The 17517-nt window shown below is 43.7% G+C and overlaps 1 pseudogene; it reads right to left on the reverse strand.

Moving 5' to 3' along the window:
• Positions 1-15752: 15752 nt before the first annotated feature.
• LOC126937296 (60S ribosomal protein L7-like) lies at positions 15753-16566 on the reverse strand (annotated as a pseudogene).
• Between the last annotated feature and the right edge of the window lie 951 nt (positions 16567-17517).

The following is a 17517-nucleotide window of genomic DNA, read 5'->3' on the forward strand; positions in this document are numbered from 1 at the left end:
ATTGAATTTCTTAGGTATTCTTTGACCTTCTTGTATTAGGATGTCTAGATCTCTTGTGAGACCAGGCAATTTTCCTCAATTATTCCCTCAGATAAGTTTTCCAAACTTTTAAATTTCTCTTCTTTCCCAGCAACACCAGTTATTCTTATGTTTCATCCTTTAACATAATCCCAAATTTCTTGGAGGCTCTGTTCCTTTGGTTTTTGTTTTGTTTCATTTTAGACAGAGTTTTGCTGTTTTCACTCTTAATCCCTTGATGTGGTGCACTCTCTCTTGCCCTAGGGATGGGGTCCTGTGAACCAGACTGCAGTGACTGTTATTGTTCTTCTGGGTCTAACCAGCCAGATCCAGGCTCCAGGCTGGTGCTGGGGAAAGTCTACAAAGAGTCCTGTGATGTGATCCATCTCCAGTTCCCTGAGCCATGGCTACCCTACCAGCACCTGCTCCAGTGGAGATGAAAGGGGAGTGGATGGCCAGGCATGGTGGCTCACGCCTGTAATCCCAGCACTTTGGGAGGCTGAGGTGGGAGGATCATGAGGTCAGGAGTTCAAGACCAGCCTGACCAACATGGTGAAACCCCATCTCTACTAAAAATAAAAAAATTAGCTGGGCATTGTGGCACATACCTATAATCCCAGCTACTCAGGAGGCTGAGGCAGGAGAACCACTTGAACCTGGGAGGCGGAGGTTGCAGCGAGCCAAGATTGCACTGCTGCACTCCAGCCTGGACGACAGAGTGAGTGAGACTCTGTCTCAAAAAAAAAAAAAAAAAAAAAAAAAGAAAGGGGAGTGAAATAGACTGTGGGAGTCCTTGGTTGTAGTTTTGTTTAGTGTGCTGGTTTTCTTGAATGGTGATTATACTAGCAGTGAAGTTGTCACGTGGACAGACTCAGGACCTCTGGTTAGCTAGGGTGTTGTAGGCAGTGGAATTAGCTGTTGTTTTCTCCTTTGGAGCAGGGTCGTTCTGTTGAGTTACTGTGATGGCTTGAGTTGATGGCCTCCAACTAGGAGGTGGCACTTTTAAGAGAGCACCAACTGTGATGGAAGGGAGATATAGGCTAGTTCTACATTGGCCAGCATAAGTACTCAGATTTCCCAGGTGATGGGCAGGGCTGTTGTGCTCCCAAGAGTTTATGTCTTTTGTCTTCAGCTACCAGGGTGGGTAGACAAAAACCATCAGGTGGGGGCAGGGTTGGATGAGTCTAAGCTCAGACTCTCCATGGGTGGGGCTTGCTGTGGCCACTGTTGGGGATAGGGGAGTGGTTCTCAGGCCAATGGAGTTATGTTCCCAGGGGATTATGGCTGCCTCTGCTGCATCATACAGGTTGCCAGGTAAGTGGGGGAAAGCCAGTGGTGACAGGCCTTACCTAGCTCCCATGCAGCCAGCAGGGCCAGTCTCACTCCCACCATGCTCCCATCAACCGCACTGAGTTTACGTCCAGGCAGCCCGCATGCAGGGGTGAGATCTTGCCCCAGGGTACAAGCCTCCCTATTGAGAAAGCAAACAGGGCTCTCAGGCCTCACCCCTGCAATGTCAGCTGTGGCTTCTGTGCTTGTATTGGCACTTCCCCATTTGTCCCACCTGATTCTGTTCAGAAAAATTAGTGCTCAGTCAAAATTATTACAAAGTTCAGCTAGGAGCTTCCTTCTCTCTGTGGCTGCTCCCCAGTTCCACTGGCTGCCTTCACTTCCCCAAAGATCTCTGTGAGATAAATCCAGGAATGGCTTCACCAGGCTTGAGCTGGAGACTGGGAGTGCCTGCAGGGCTCTTCCTACTGCTTCTTCTACTTTTATATTTCACTCAGTTCCCTAAATCTGTTTCCACTGTAGATAAGGTTAAATCCTTCTCCTGTGACCTGGATTTTCAGATTCCCCAGTGAAGGTGTGTGTTTGGAGGCTTCCTTTTCCTCCTCTTACACTTTCGGAACTCACAGTTTTTTGGCTGTCTTGTGGTGTTTGTAGTGGCAAGCCTCTTCTTTCAAAGGGTCTTTGAATTATTTTTGTTTTCCTGGTATGTTCCTGCAGTGGTTCTTGGAGCAAAAGTTCACAATGTGAGTCTCCAGACAGTTCTATCTGTCTAAGCAGGAGCAGCATGTTAGTCCTGTCTCCCATCCACCATTTTTTAGTAGTTCTAATTTAAGTCTCCTTTTTTTAATTTTTGAGATGGAGTCTCACTCTGTTGCCAGGCTGGATGTGGTTGCATGATCTTGGCTCACTGCAACCTCCGCCTCCTGGGTTCAAGTGGTTCTCCTCCCTCAGCCTCTCGAGTAGCTGGGACTACAGGTGTGTGTCACCATGCCAGCTAGTTTTTGTATTTTTATTAGAGATGGGGTTTCACCATGTTGGCCTGGTTAATCTCGATCTCCTGATCTCAGGTGATCTGCCCACCTTGGCCTCCCAATGTGCTGGGATTATAGGCGTGAGCTACTGTGCCTGGCCCTAAGTCTCCTCTTAAGCTCTGAGCACTGGGTCTCAAAAAAGAGGATTATATTATGAGGTTAGATCATGCTTTTACAGTGCAACATTTTTTTTTTTTAACAAAGACATTTCTCTAAGTGTCTAAACTACATTCTTCCTTAAACATCAAACAGTAGCCTCTGTTGTAATAACTATTTTAGTTGGAAAAAAAATCAGATAACACAATACAGAAGGAAGCAGTTTAAGATCTGAGAAAAAACACATTTGTTTACATTCTTGGGGTTCCATAAGGAAAAAGAGGTTTCTTCCTTAAAAGGAGTTTGGTACCTTCTCTGTTTACTTTAAGGAATCCCGGGATGTTAGACACTATTTTTCTAAAAAAAAACTTTCTCAATAAGAACATGGTCATAGGACAAAAAATGAAAAATAAAACAAAACAAAAAGGCCTTTTAAATACACTCCCCCACCCCCGCCACACACACACGATTCTATAGATTTTACTTCAGAACTCTAGCCATGAGATATTAATACAAATTCACAGGCTTGCAAAAAGCAAATGCACGAAGAAACAAACCAAAAATGGTTGGCTCCAAACAGTAGTTTTTATCTCAGTAGAAAACAGCAGGCCGGGCATAGTGGCTCATGCCTGTAATCCCAGCACTTTGGGAAGCTGAGATGGGAGGACTGCTTGAGCCTGAGAGTTTAAGACCAGCCTGGGTGACATCGTGAGACCCTATATCAAAATAAATTATTTTAAAATTATTTTTAAAAAGAAAAAAAAACTGGATTTACAGAAGGCAGACAAGAAAATAGAGAAAAAAGAGAACCTAGAAACCCTATAATTACAGGTCGAACTTCAGGCTCTTTTTCCTTGATGTAAATGTGCAGAAAGACTATAATATATTTATTTTATACAAACACTTGCAAGGAGTGGCACCATACAATCAACAGAGTGCCTGAAATCTGTCATTCTCCTTGTTTTTTCGTCATTCTTAGATTATTTGTTTCCCCCTTTTTTTTTTTTCTTGAAAAGGAGGAGCTGAGCTGTGGCCTAGAGTTCAGTGTGGTGGGTTAAGTGTGCCGGTTGTGGGTTGGACTCCACAGTGTCACCATAGAGTGGCTGACACCCTCTTACAGGTCTTAGTTTCTCTCTCCGGAGGTCTAAGCACCTCTGGGAGGGCTCAAAGCATGGAGTGACCAGGTTCTATATGCGCTTCCTGGAAAAGCCCTTTTTAAACTAATTTTGTTGGGGGTTCCCTGAAGGCCGCTGCATGTCACGGGAGTCAACCCCACAGACATTCCCACGTGGTCCCCTGTCACCCAGGGGTGCTTTTTGGCAGGGAGGAACAAAATGGCCTTTCTCTTCAGAGCTGAGGAAACTCAGTCTCTTATTTACCTATGAAAACAACATTTCAGTTCCCCAGGCAAATATGCACAGACAAGCCAAATCAAGATTACTTTTGGAAGAAAAAGTAATGGAGAAGACCCTTTAGAATGTACCTCCAAACTAGAAGTAAGATCCTAAACAGGCTGGGCACAGTGGCTCACGCCTGTCATCCCAGCACTTTGGGAGGCCAAGGTGGGTGGATCACGAGGTCAAGAGATCGAGACCATCCTGGCCAAGATGGTGAAACCCTGTCTCTACTAAAAATACAAAAATTAGCCGGGCGAAGTGGCGGGCACCTGTAGTCCCAGCTACTCGGGAGGCTGAGGCAGGAGAATGGTGTGAACTCGGGAGGAGGCGGAGCTTGCAGTGAGCGGAGATCCCCCCACTGTACTCCAGCCTGGGCGCCAGAGCGAGACTCCATCTCAAAAAAAAAAAAAAAAAGAAAAGATCCTAAACAATAACTTCCTCAGAGAAAAATGTCAGCTCAGAATAAATTAAGGACCGTTAACCAAAGGGAGTTCCACGATTTGGGAGGACTCGTCAGCTCCACTGGTTGGAGAAGCTCGAAGTCAGGGAGGCTTCGATGGTTCCCTGCTAGTACCTTAGCTCCAAGTTCGGGCAGCTCTTTTGGGGTCCTGAGTCTTCTCTGAGGCACCAAATTACTGTTGACAAAAAGAGTCAACAATAATTATTTAAGGGATTTATTCTGAGCCAAATATGAGTGACCATGGCCTGTGACACAGCCCTCAGGAGATCCTGAGAAGATGTGCCCTGGCCAAGGAGGAATTCCATTCAGATGGTTTTGGGGGGCCTTAGAGTTGTATTTTTGGTTTACAGTGTCACCAGTAGGGTGAAATGTGTGTGGCTGTGTTTTGGAGGGTGCTGAATTTTAGGTTGAGAAGTGGAGAAGCAAAGGAAAAACAGGAGAGAGAGAAAAAGGAAGTGTGGGAGTAGGGAATGAGGAAGAGGACAAGAGGAAGGGAGAAAGCAGGAGAACAAGTGCCAGGAAGAGAAATTGGCAGGCCTCCTTTCCCAGACACCGCAGCAACCACCTCCAGTGATAGGGTGGGAGTAGGGGAAGGATCCTGGGGCAAAGTCCACCAGCAGGACGAACTGATCACCGGGCAAGCAGTCACTATAAAACAAGCCTAAGAAGAAACGCAGGCCAACAGATGAGAATGAAGGCAGAAAATAGAGGTGGGTGAGAGAGAGAGAGAGAGAGATCCCGAACAAGCAGCTGCCTACCATGTAAGAAGGTTTCTGAGGCAGTGTGGGGCCATGCCCTGATGAGCAAAGGGGGAAACAGTCGTGAAAACCTGGCAGGCGGCCGGGCGCGGTGGCTCAAGCCTGTAATCCCAGCACTTTGGGAGGCCGAGGCGGGTGAATCACGAGGTCAGGAGATCAAGACCGTCCCTGGTTAACATGGTGAAACCCCGTCTCTACTAAAAATACAAAAAACTAGCCGGGCGTGGTGGCGGGCGCCTGTAGTCCCAGCTACTCGGGAGGCTGAGGCAGGAGAATGGCGTGAACCCAGGAGGCGGAGCTTGCAGTGAGCCGAGATCGCGCCACTGCACCCCAGCCTGGGCAACACAGCGAGACTCCGTCTCAAAAAAAAATAAAAAAAGAAAACCTGGCAGGCTTGCTGCTGAAAGCTCCCGCTTTTTGTTTTTACTTAGGAGAGACTACTCCCACTTGGTACCCTGCTAATGAACGAGCTTACTGAGTTCTGAGTCATCGATTTTCCATTCTTTTTTGGGAAATGATGCTAAAGAGAAATACTGTAACCACTGGACTAATTCTGCTCATCTCTTTCAAGGCCATACTGGTGATCCCTGTGACCCCAGCCATTGCGTACGATCTGTCTTGGAAAGTATTATTTAATTTCTGATGCAAATGTGGCAGTGCCCTTCCATCAGCAGATGCAGGCAAAGTTTCCGAGAATGAGAACAAGGGATGGTGTTACTATGGTAACGAGATGACCGGCTCAGTGTGGATGGAGCTAAGCATCTTTCTGTTGAAGAACTGGAGTAGCTGTTCTTAGCCTCTACTCGTACCTGAGGAGTCACAGCTGATTTACATAAACCCTTCACTTTTCATTAAAAGCAAATATACAAAAGGATTGAGGAAGGCAAATTTTCTCTCTCCTCTTGGGCTGTGACTTCTATCTTTTAAAAAAACACAAGCAAATTTAAAATAATAAAAGCTAACATCTCCTACTGGGGAGAAAAATAAGAACAAAGGTCTGGGAAGCGGGTGCTCTTTAACACCATTTAGGTTTTTTGATTTGTTGCTTCTAATTAAGATATTGGTTTCTGCTGAGGGCATACCTAAGCTAGGTTAGATTTTAAAATACTTGCCAGCCTTTGAAGGATGAGACATACTAGCTAGTAAGCAAGGTTTATTAGTAATGTAACATTAAACAGCTTACTTACCCTTTTTAACCTACATTACAATAAATGTACTTCCTCCTAAGGTCAATACTTAAAAGGCAAAATACTCATACTGGATGTTTGTTTACAAACAAATTCCTGATGGCAGTGCTGAGGACCAGAATATGCTGCTCCAAAATACGTTTTTTTTTTGGCATAAGGATTATTTTGAGCTGATTATTTTGAGAAACTGCAGACACAGGAGAAATTCTGAAAACAGGGTACTAGAAGTTACCATTTTGTAAGAGAAATCTCCATTTGTAAGAGTGCCTCCTTCTCTGTACCAGGAAGAGATGGATGAAAAAGTCACTAAGATGTGTATAAATGGAGAAGGCACTGGCTGAAATCTGCATAACAAACCTTACCCTTGCTTTTCCTGAGCGTCTCCACATAACCGGCCTTCCCAATACCATTCTTTCTACGTTTCAGCACATGATGGTATTTAAGACTAAATTCAAAGCCATTGCTTTGAGATTTACCAATTTCAGCAGATATCTCCTAGGTACACATGCTTATAGACCTGTTTGGTAATCTGTCTTTGGCTACAGATGTCTGTCACTCTGTCCCAACCAAGAACTACAAAGGAGAGAAAATTATTTTCCCTTTTGTACAGTAAGATTGACTTATTTTTTTAATATCCCAATGCTATAGCAAATTGAATGTATAATGTAAGAGTTTTGGCTAGAAGAATGCTTATAATCACTCACGTGAACACTCACACATTGCAGGTGAGAATGAAAAGGGGACAGCCACTTTGGAAAACAATTTGGCAGTTAAACACACTATATGTGATGGTCAATTTGATCTAATTTAATTTTTATTTTTTTGAGATAGGGTTGTGCTGTCACCCAGGCTAGAATGCAGCGGTGTGAGCGTGACTCAACGCAGCCTCAACCTCCCAGGCTCGAAAGATCCTCCAACCTCAGTCTCCCAAATAACTGGGACTATAGACGCATCCCACCATGCCCAGCTGATTAATTTTTTTTTTTTTTTTTTTTTAAGCTACGGAGTCTTACTAAGTTGCCTAGGCTGGTCCTGAACTCCTAGCCTCAAGCCATCCTCCCATCTCAGTCTCCCAAAGTGCTGGGATTACAAGTGTGAGCCACTGTGCCTGGACCATATGTGATGATTAATTTTATATGTCAACTTCACTAGGTTGTAGTACCCAGTTGTTTGGTTAAATATCAGTATAGATGTTGCTATGAAGATATTTTAAAGATGTGATTAACATTTACAATCAGTAGATTTTGAGTAAAGCTGATGATCTTACCTAATGATAGGTGGGCCTCATCTAATCATTGGAAGACCTTGAGAGCAAAAGCTAAGGTTCCCCAAATAAGAAGCAGTTCTGCCTCAAGACTGCAACACAGAATCCTTGCCTGATCTTTCAGGCTCCTGGCCTCCTTGGTAGATTTTGGACTCAAAATTGCATCAACTCTGTATTAGTCCATTTTCATGCTGGTAATAAAAACATACCCAAGACTAGACAATTTACAAAGAAAAAGAGGTTTAATGGACTCACAGTTCCACATGGCTGGGGAGGACTCACTATCATGGCAGAAGGCAAAGGAGGGACAAAGGCATGTCCCACATAGCAGCAGGCAAGAGAACCTGTCCAAGGGAACTGCCCTTTATAAAACCATCAGATCTTGGCCGGGCATGGTGGCTTATGCCTGTAATCCCAGCACTTTGGGAGGCCAAGGCAGGTGGATCATGAGGTCAGGAGTACAAGACCAGCCTGGCCAAGATGGTGAAACCCCATATCTACTAAAAATACAAAAAATTAGCCAGGCATGGTGGTGGGTGCCTGTAATCCCATTTACTTGGGAGGCTGAGGCAGGAGAATCACTTGAACCTGGGAGGCGGAGGTTGCAGTGAGCCAAGATCATGCCACTGCACTCCAGTCTCAGCAACACAGCAAGACTCTGTCTAAAAAACAAAAAAACCCATCAGTTCTTATAAGACTTATTGACTATCAATAGAACAGCACAGGAAAAGCCCATCCCCATGATTCAATTACCTCCCACTAGGTCCCTCCCATGACACGTGGGTATTATGGAAGCTACAATTCAAGATGAGATTTGGGAACACAGGCAAACCATATCAAACTCTTAGCTGAATTTCCAGCCTGCTGGCCTGCCCTATAAATTTTGGACTTGCCAGCCTGCCACAACTGTGCAAACCAATCCTTTTTTTCTTTCGAGACAGGATTTCACTTCATTGCCCAGGCTGGAGTATAGTGGCATGATTATGGCTCACTGCAGACTCGAACTACCGGGCTCAAGATCCTCCCATCTTAGCCTCTTGAGAAACTGGGACTACCGGCATGCACCATCATGCCCAGCTAACTAAAAATATTTTTTTTTGTATAGATGTAGTCGCACTTTGTTGCCCAGGCTGATCTCGAACTCCTAGTCTCAGGTGATCCTCCCTCCTCAGCATTCCAAAGTGCTGGGATTACAGGCGTGAGCCACTGTACCCAGTCCTTGAACCAATCCTTAAAATAAATCTCTCTTTCCCTCTCTGTAAGTATGTGTGGTGTGTGTGAGTGAATACCCACACACATATGTGTATGTATGTAATATATAGATACAGATATAGATAGATGTGTAGATATATAGGAGATATATATTTCCTATATATATTTGTATTCCATTGATAATTTTTCTCTGGATAACCCTGAGTGATACACCATGCAATCCAGTAATCCCAGCCCTAGGTGTTTACCCATGAAAAATAAAAACTTATAGTCATGGCCGGGCATGGAGGCTAATGCCTTAGTCCTAGCACTTTCAGAGGCTGAGGTAGGCAGATCAGCTGAGGTCAGGAGTTCAAGACCAGCCTGACCAACATGGGGAAACCCCATCTCTACTAAAAATACAAAAATTAGGCCAGGCACGGTGGCTCACGCCTGTAATCCCACCACTTTGGGAGGCCATGGTGGGCAGATCACGAGGTCAGGAGTTTGAAACCAGCCTGGCCAATATGGAGAAACCCCATCTCTACTAAAAATAAAAAAATTAACCAGATTTGTATCACCACGACTGGCTAATTTTTGTATTTTTATTAGAGATGGGGTTTCACCATGTTGGCCAGGTTGATGTCAAACTCCTGACCTCAAATGATCCACCCGGCTCGGCCTCCCAAAGTGCTGGGATTACAGGTGTGAGCCACCATGCCGGGCCTGCACTAGTGTATTTAAATAGAATTTTGGGAGAGCCAAAAGTGTAGAGATAGAAAGTAGATCAGTGGTTGCTGGAGGCTGAAGTAAGGCTGGGATTGCCACCAAAGGACCAGGAGGGAATTTTATGGGTGGTATAAGTGTTCTGTATCTTGATTATTATTACATGACTGTATGAATTCACCAAAACTCATAAATTTATATACAAAAAATGGTAATTTTACTGAATATAAATAATACTTCAAAGAACTTGACTTCAAATAACGGTAACATTATGATCACTCTTTTTTTTTTTTTTTTTTGAGATGGAGTCTCGCTCTGTCGCCCAGGCTGGAGTGCAATGGCCGGATCTCAGCTCACTGGAAGCTCCGCCTCCTGGGTTCACGCCATTCTCCTGCCTCAGCCTCCCGAGTAGCTGGGACTACAGGCGCCTGCGACCTCGCCCGGCTAGTTTTTTGTATATTTTAGTAGAGACGGGGTTTCACCGTGTTAGCCAGGATGGTCTCGATCTCCTGACCTCGTGATCCGCCTGTCTCGGCCTCCCAAAGTGCTGGGATTACAGGCTTGAGCCACCGCGCCCGGCTATGATCACTCTTATAATCTCACCTATTCTGTTGGAAGACTTGGTAAGGAAATCATTCTAACAAATCACTGCTTTTCCAGGAAGACATAAGGACTTGATGGCTAAAACGTAAAATAAATTTTTTTTCTGGGGTAACAGAAATTCTCCATAGGTATAAATCCTCATTTATTTAAGATTACATCCAATATTTGCAGGGTTTTTTTGGGGTTTTTTTTTTAAGAGACAGGCCTGACCAGGCACGGTGGCTCACGCCTGTAATCCCAGCACTTTGGGAGGCAGAGGTGGGCAGATCACCTGAGGTCAGGAGTTCAAGACCAGCCTGGCCAACATGATGAAACCCCGTCTTTACTAAAAATACAAAAATTAGCTGGGTGTGGTGGCAGGTGCCTGTAATCACAGCTACTCAGGAGGCTGAGGCAGGAGAATCACCTGAGCCTGAGAGGCGGAAGTTGCTGTGAGCCAAGAACATGCAATTGCACTCCAGCCTGGGGCACAATAGCGAGGCTTTGTCTCAAAAAAAAAAAAAAAAAAAAAAAAAAGAGAGAGAGAGAGACAGGCCTGGGCCGCTATGCTTGGCTAATTTAAAAAATTTTTTATTTTACTTTAAGTTCTGGAATACATGTGCAGAATATGCAGGTTTGTTACATAGGTATATATATGTATCATTGCCCACCAATGATAGACTGGATAAAGAAAATATGGCACATATACACCATGGAATACTATGCAGCCTTGAGAAAGAATGAGTTCATGTGTTTTGCAGGGACATGGATGAAGCTGGAAACCATCATTCTCAGCAAACTAACACAGGAACAGAAAAACCAAACACCGAATGTTCTCACTCATAAGTGGAAGTTGAACAATGAGAACACATGGACACAGGAAGGGGAATATCAGACACAGGGAGGGGAACATCACACACTGGGGCCTGTCGGGGTCTGGGGGACAAGGGGAGGGAGAGCATTAGGACAAATACCTAATGCATGTGGTGCTTAAAACCTAGATGATGGGTTGATAGGTGCAGCAAACCACAATGACCCTCTCAAAAAAAAGAAAGAGGGCCATGATATAAGTGAAAAAAACAGGTTACAAAACAGAAGACACGCTATGATTGTATTTTTTTAAATACACGTGAATGTGCTTATAATTTGTTAGTAGAGTCAGCCCTCCGTATCCATGGGTTCTGCATCCATGGATTCAACGAAGCACAGATAGAAAATTTTCTTTTTTTTTTTTTTTTGAGACGGAGTCTTGCTCTGTCTCCCAGGCTGGAGTGCAATGGCCGGATCTCAGCTCACTGCAAGCTCCGCCTCCCGGGTTTACGCCATTCTCCTGCCTCAGCCTCCCGAGTAGCTGGGACTACAGGCGCTGGCCACCTCGCCCGGCTAGTTTTTTGTATTTTTTAGTAGAGACGGGGTTTCACCGTGCTAGCCAGGATGGTCTCAATCTCCTGACCTCGTGATCCACCCGTCTCGGCCTCCCAAAGTGCTGGGATTACAGGCTTGAGCCACCGCGCCCGGCAGAAAATTTTCAAAACAAAAATTCTATCTGTACAGTATGTACAGATGGTTTTTTGTTTTTGTTTTTGTTTTTGAGACAGAGTTTTGCTCTTGTTGCCCAGGCTGCTCGAGTGCAATGGCATGATCTCGGCTCACCACAACCTCTGCCTCCCAGGTTCAAGTGATTCTCCTGCCTCAGACTCCCAAGTAGCTGGGATTACAGGCATGTGCCACCACGCCTTGCCAATTTCATATTTTTAGTAGAGACGGGGTTTCTCCATGTTGGTCAGGTTGGTCTCGAACTCCCGACCTCAGGTGATCCACCTGCCTTGGCCTCCCAAAGTGATGGGATTACTGGCGTGAGCCACTGCACCCAGGGTAGATGTTTCTTTCTTGTTATTATTCCCTAAACAACGAAGTATATTGGCCAGGTGCAGTGGCTCATGCCTGTAATCCCAGCACTTTGGGAAGCCACTGCCGGCAGATCACCTGAGGTCAGGAGTTTGAGACCAGCCTGGCCAACGTGGTGAAACCCCATCTCCACTAAAAATACAAAAAGTAGCTGGGCATTGTGGCACATGCCTGTGATCCCAGCTAATTGGGAGGCTGAAGTGGGAGAATCACTTGGACTCGGGAGGTGGAGGTTGTGGTGAGCAGAGATAGCGCCATTGCACTCCAGCCTGGGCAGCAAAGTGAGACAGTCTCAAACAAACAAACAAAAAACAATGAAGTATAACAAAGATTTACACAACTTTACATTGTATGAGTTATGATAAGTAATCTAGAGATGATTTAAAGTATACGAGAGGATATGCATCAGATATTTGCAAATACTATGCCATTTTCTATCATTTTATACCAGGAACATAAGCATCTGTGCATTTTGATGTCTGAGGAAGGTCCTGGACCCAAAGCCCCAGAGATACCAAAAGATGACTGTACATACTTAGAACAAAACTTTGAGTGGAGATGAGGGTAGAAAAAAAAAACTTGGGGCCGGGCGCGGTGGCTCAAGCCTGTAATCCCAGCACTTTGGGAGGCCGAGGCGGGCGGATCACAAGGTCAGGAGATCGAGACCACAGTGAAACCCCGTCTCTACTAAAAATACAAAAAATTAGCTGGGCGCGGTGGCGGGCGCCTGTAGTCCTAGCTACTCAGGAGGCTGAGGCAGGAGAATGGCGTGAACCCAGGAGGCGGAGCTTGCAGTGAGCCGAGATCGCGCCACTGCACTCCAGCCTGGGCAACAGCGTGAGACTCCATCTCAAAAAAAAAAAAAAAAAAAAAAAAAAAAAAAAAAACTTGGACGCCTAGAACAAAAGTATAAATAGTAATAACTTCTTTATTCATGGTGGGGTTACAGAGTCAACACTTTCTATACTGTCTGCATTTAAAAAATTAAAATGTTAGGCCGGGCGCGGTGGCTCAAGCCTGTAATCCCAGTACTTTGGGAGGCCGAGGCGGGTGGATCAGGAAGTCAGGAGATCGAGACCATCCTGGCTAACATGGTGAAACCCCGTCTCTACTAAAAATACAAAAAACTAGCCGGGCGTGGTGGCGGGCGCCTGTAGTCCCAGCTACTCGGAGGCTGAGGCAGGAGAATGGCGTAAACCCGGGAGGCGGAGCTTGCAGTGAGCCGAGATCGGGCCACTGCACTCCAGCCTGGGTGACACAGCGAGACTCCGTCTTAAAAAAAAAAAAAAAAAAAAAAAAAAATTAAAATGTTTTACTTTATAGTTAGGAAAAAATTTATTTCCATTTGTAAGAGAAAGCAAAAGTTCTCTACTGTTTACTACCCTCCCCATATCATTAACAACATGAAAATAATTATATGAGCATCTCTTTTTTTTATTTTTTGAGATGGAGTTTCACTCTTGTTGCCCAGGCTGGAGTGCAATGGCACCATCTCGGCTCACTGCAACCTCTGCCTCCCGGGTTCAAGTGATTTTCTTGCCTCAGCCTCCTGAGTAGCTGGGATTACAGGCACCGAGCACCATGCCCGGCTAATTTTTGTATTTTTAGTAGTATTTTTCACCAAGTTGGCCAGGCTGGTCTCGAACTCTTGACCTCAGGTGATCCACCCATCTCAGCCTCCCAAAGTGCTGGGATTACAGGCATAAGCCACCATGCCTTGCCACGAGCATCCTTTTAATGAAAAAAAAATATATATATAATATATAAATATATAAAAAATAAAATATATATATTTTTTAGATATAGATGGATATTTCCTTAACATAGTAAGATAAAATCCTAAAGTCACAAAAGAAAAGCTTGATAAATTTGACTATATAAAAACGAAACTTGTACAAAAATAAAACTAAAAGGCAGGAAAAAGAAGTACATAAAAAATATATATATATGTATATGTATATAACCTTTTCTATGTAAACATAGTGCCTGTAGTCCCAGCTACTCAGGAGGCTGAGGCGGGAGAATCACTTTAATCTGGGAGGAGGCGGAGGTTGCAGTGAGCTGGGATGGTGCCACTGCACTCTCCAGCCTGGGTGACAGAGCGAGACCCTGTCTCAAAATAAATAAAGAAAATAAAAGAAAAGTAAAAAGAGGCCGGGCACAGTGGCTCATGCCTGTAATCCCACCACTCTGGGAGGCTGAGGCGGGCGGATCATGAGGTCAGGAGATCGAGTCCATCCTGGCTAACACGGTGAAATGCCATCTCTACTAAAAATTAGCCGGGCATCGTGGTGGGTGCCTGTAGTCCTAGCTACTTGGGAGGCTGAGGCAGGAGAATGATGTGAACCTCGGAGACGGAACTTGTAGTGAGCCGAGACTGCGCCACTGCGCTCCAGCCTGGGCAACTGAGTGAGACTCTGTCTCAAAAAAAAAGAGAAGAAAAGAAGAAAGAAAAAAATAAGAGATGGTGAGAAAAAGAACATGGCCAGAAAGCATGAAGAAATGAAATGTGCGCTGAGGTGTAGTCTAGATATTTCAATATTGGAAATATATTAATATATCTGATCATATGGGTAGATTTGAAGAAAAATCATAAAATGGTCTCCATAGATGCTGAAAATACATTTGGCCAAATTTGACAACCATACTTGATAAAAATATTGACTTAGGTAGATATAGATGTATATTTCCTTAGCATGGTAAGATAAATTGATCTCAGTTCAACATCATGCTTAATGCCAGAACTTATAAACATTTCCAATAAAGTGAGGAAAAAGATAAAAGATGTCCATCATCACTACTATTATTTCACAGGGTGCTGAGGTTTTAGCCAATTACAATTGGACAAGAGACGGAAGCTAGAGGTATAAAAATTGGGAAAGGAGAAGGTAAAACTATCACTACTTGCGTAAGTTATTATTGTAAACTAAAGAGTTCTCGAAAGAAGCAGAAGAAATACGTTTAAAATCTTGGAGGTAGGAAGACCTTTGCAACTATGCCTTAAAATCCTAAAGTCACAAAAGAATAGCTTGATAAATTTGACTATATAAAAATGAAACTTGTACAAAAATAAAACTAAAAGGCAGGAAAAAGAAGCACATAAAATAAAAAGAACTGGGGAATCACATTTGCGACTCATATTCTGTCTCTGTAAGAACAACAAGTAAATAATGAGTAAAGAATGTGTACACCTGGAAGGTTGGAAAAATCCCAAGTCTGGATAATTTAAGGGCCAAGAGCCCTCTGAAGTTTCGCTGAAAAATTAACTTGCAAAAGGCAGATTATTTGGATAAAAGGCATGCAAATGTATTTAACATGTTTATATGGGAGCTTGAACCTGGGAGGCGGAGGTTGCAGTGAGCCAAGATCGTGCTACTGCTCTCCAGCCTGGGCAACAGAGCAAGACTTCGTCTCAAAAAAAAAAAAAAAAAAAAAAAAACCAGGGGAAATTGTTCATATTTTTTTTTTTTTTTTTTTTTTTTTTGAGATGGAGTCTGGCTCTGTCGCCCAGGCTGGAGTGCAGTGGTCGGATCTCAGCTCACTGCAAGCTCCCCCTCCCGGGTTTAGGCCATTCTCCTGCCTCAGCCTCCCGAGTAGCTGGGACTACAGGCGCCCGCCACCTCACCCGGCTAGTTTTTTTGTATTTTTTAGTAGAGACGAGGTTTCACCGTGTTAGCCAGGATGGTCTCAATCTCCTGACCTCGTGATCTGCCCGTCTCGGCCTCCCAAAGTGCTGGGATTACAGGCTTGAGCCACCGCGCCCGGCCATATATTTTTTCTTCAATTTGAGAGCAAGTACTGTTTATTAACTGGCCCGATTAGAAAAATAATCATGGTAGACACCTTAGTTCATTATTTTAAGAAGCCTGTTAATCTGGTCCTCCCTGTTGCCAGCATCTCCACCTTCTACAAAATAGGTGGTCATTTTCTTCATTCCACTTCTTGGAGAAGATAATTTGAAGGACCACAGGAAGTTATTTGCTTCTTTGAAGCGTTTTCCAACAGTATAGGTCTCATGAATCAGATCCTCCATGCAGATGATGCCATATTTACCAAGAGATTGAGCAATCAAAGTGTTATCTGTCAAAGCAATTTGCTTCTTCTTGATTTTGCCATAACCACGCTGCTAGATTATTCATTTACTGCCTTCATATTTGGTTACCCCCATGCAATGTATGGCTCTACAATCCACAGCATGTTAGTTGAAGCCTTGTTGATTTTCACAAAGGTTCCACTGAAGATTTGATGAAGGCGAAGAAGCTGCAACACCTTTTAGACCTTTGTGCTCACACCATGGATACCTCTGAATCTGATGACAAACACCAATTTGGGTTCTACAGGTACATAGACGTTGCCAACTTTTCTTGCCATTCTCACCATTCGAATTTCAGTTCTGTACATCTGCCTATATTCCTTGTGATAGTGCTTCGCTTTTTCATAGATAACCTTCTTTCTGCCTTTCAAAACATCTTTTGGGCAAACTTCTTTCTCAGGCGCTTGATCTTCAGCTCTGCAAAATTCCTTTGTTTTTTCTTAAGAGTTTCTGACGCAGCAGGAAGCTGCTGCTTCTTCTCTTTGACACCCTCTATGGTTCTAGCTGGAAAAGAGGAGAAACTGCCCAGTTTTATGCTTAGGTTCAGCAATGTATGATCAGCCATGTAGAAAAGTGATTGGACAAAAAGGGTCCAAAAATCTTTTTTTCTGAGAAATTGAGCAGTAAATTCCTATTACTGGAATCCTTTGAAAAATAGAAGGAAAATTTTGCAGATCATCTATAAACATTACATTCGGTGACAATAAAGAGGCAATTCTCTTACATTCTGTAGAAACAATTCACACACTTGATGCAATGTGAAACTCCAGATTGGAATATGAGCAGAGCGGTTGATTTCCTATCAAAATTTTGCAAAATGATCTTTGAAGAAGATGGGAGAACTTGTCATCCCAAGTTCAAGGTGTCAAGTTTTGTTTCAAAGCTATAGTAATCAAGAAAGTATAATATTGGCACAGTATTATACAGACCAAAATAATGGGGAAAAGCCTAGAAACAGATCCACGTGCATGAAAATATTATATGTTATAGAGTTAGTGTTGTGGATTGATTGGTGGATTGTTTCATAAATGGTGCTGAAACAGTTTGGTATTGGAACAGTGAAACAAAGGCCTATCATGACTACCTCCATTTTGCTCTTAATGTTAACCTCCCACAATGATATATTTTAGGTTAACTTCCTTATCTCTGCACATAGGCCACGTTAAGTATAGGAGGAATTTAGTTTATGGGTTAATTTTAAAGCAAGGATGAAAATAGTCCCTTTCCCTAACCACCAAGGAGATAGGAAGGGCATATGAACAAGTAACAGTGTTTACTATTAAAACTAAATGTTAAAAATTTAGACAAGAACAGGTGGCTGACTACTGTAATTCCAGCACTTTAGGAAGCTAAAGAGGGAGAATCGCTTAAGCCCAGGAGTTTGAAAGTAGTCTGGGCAGCTTGGCGAGACACTATCTCTACAAAAAACATAAAACCAGGGAACAAAACCACTAACCAGGCGTGATTGCATGAGCACGTAGTTCCAGCTACTTGGGAGGCTGAGACAGGAGGATCT

This window comes from Macaca thibetana, chromosome 15 (genome assembly GCF_024542745.1).
Source record: "Macaca thibetana thibetana isolate TM-01 chromosome 15, ASM2454274v1, whole genome shotgun sequence".
Classification (NCBI taxonomy): Eukaryota; Metazoa; Chordata; class Mammalia; order Primates; family Cercopithecidae; genus Macaca; species Macaca thibetana.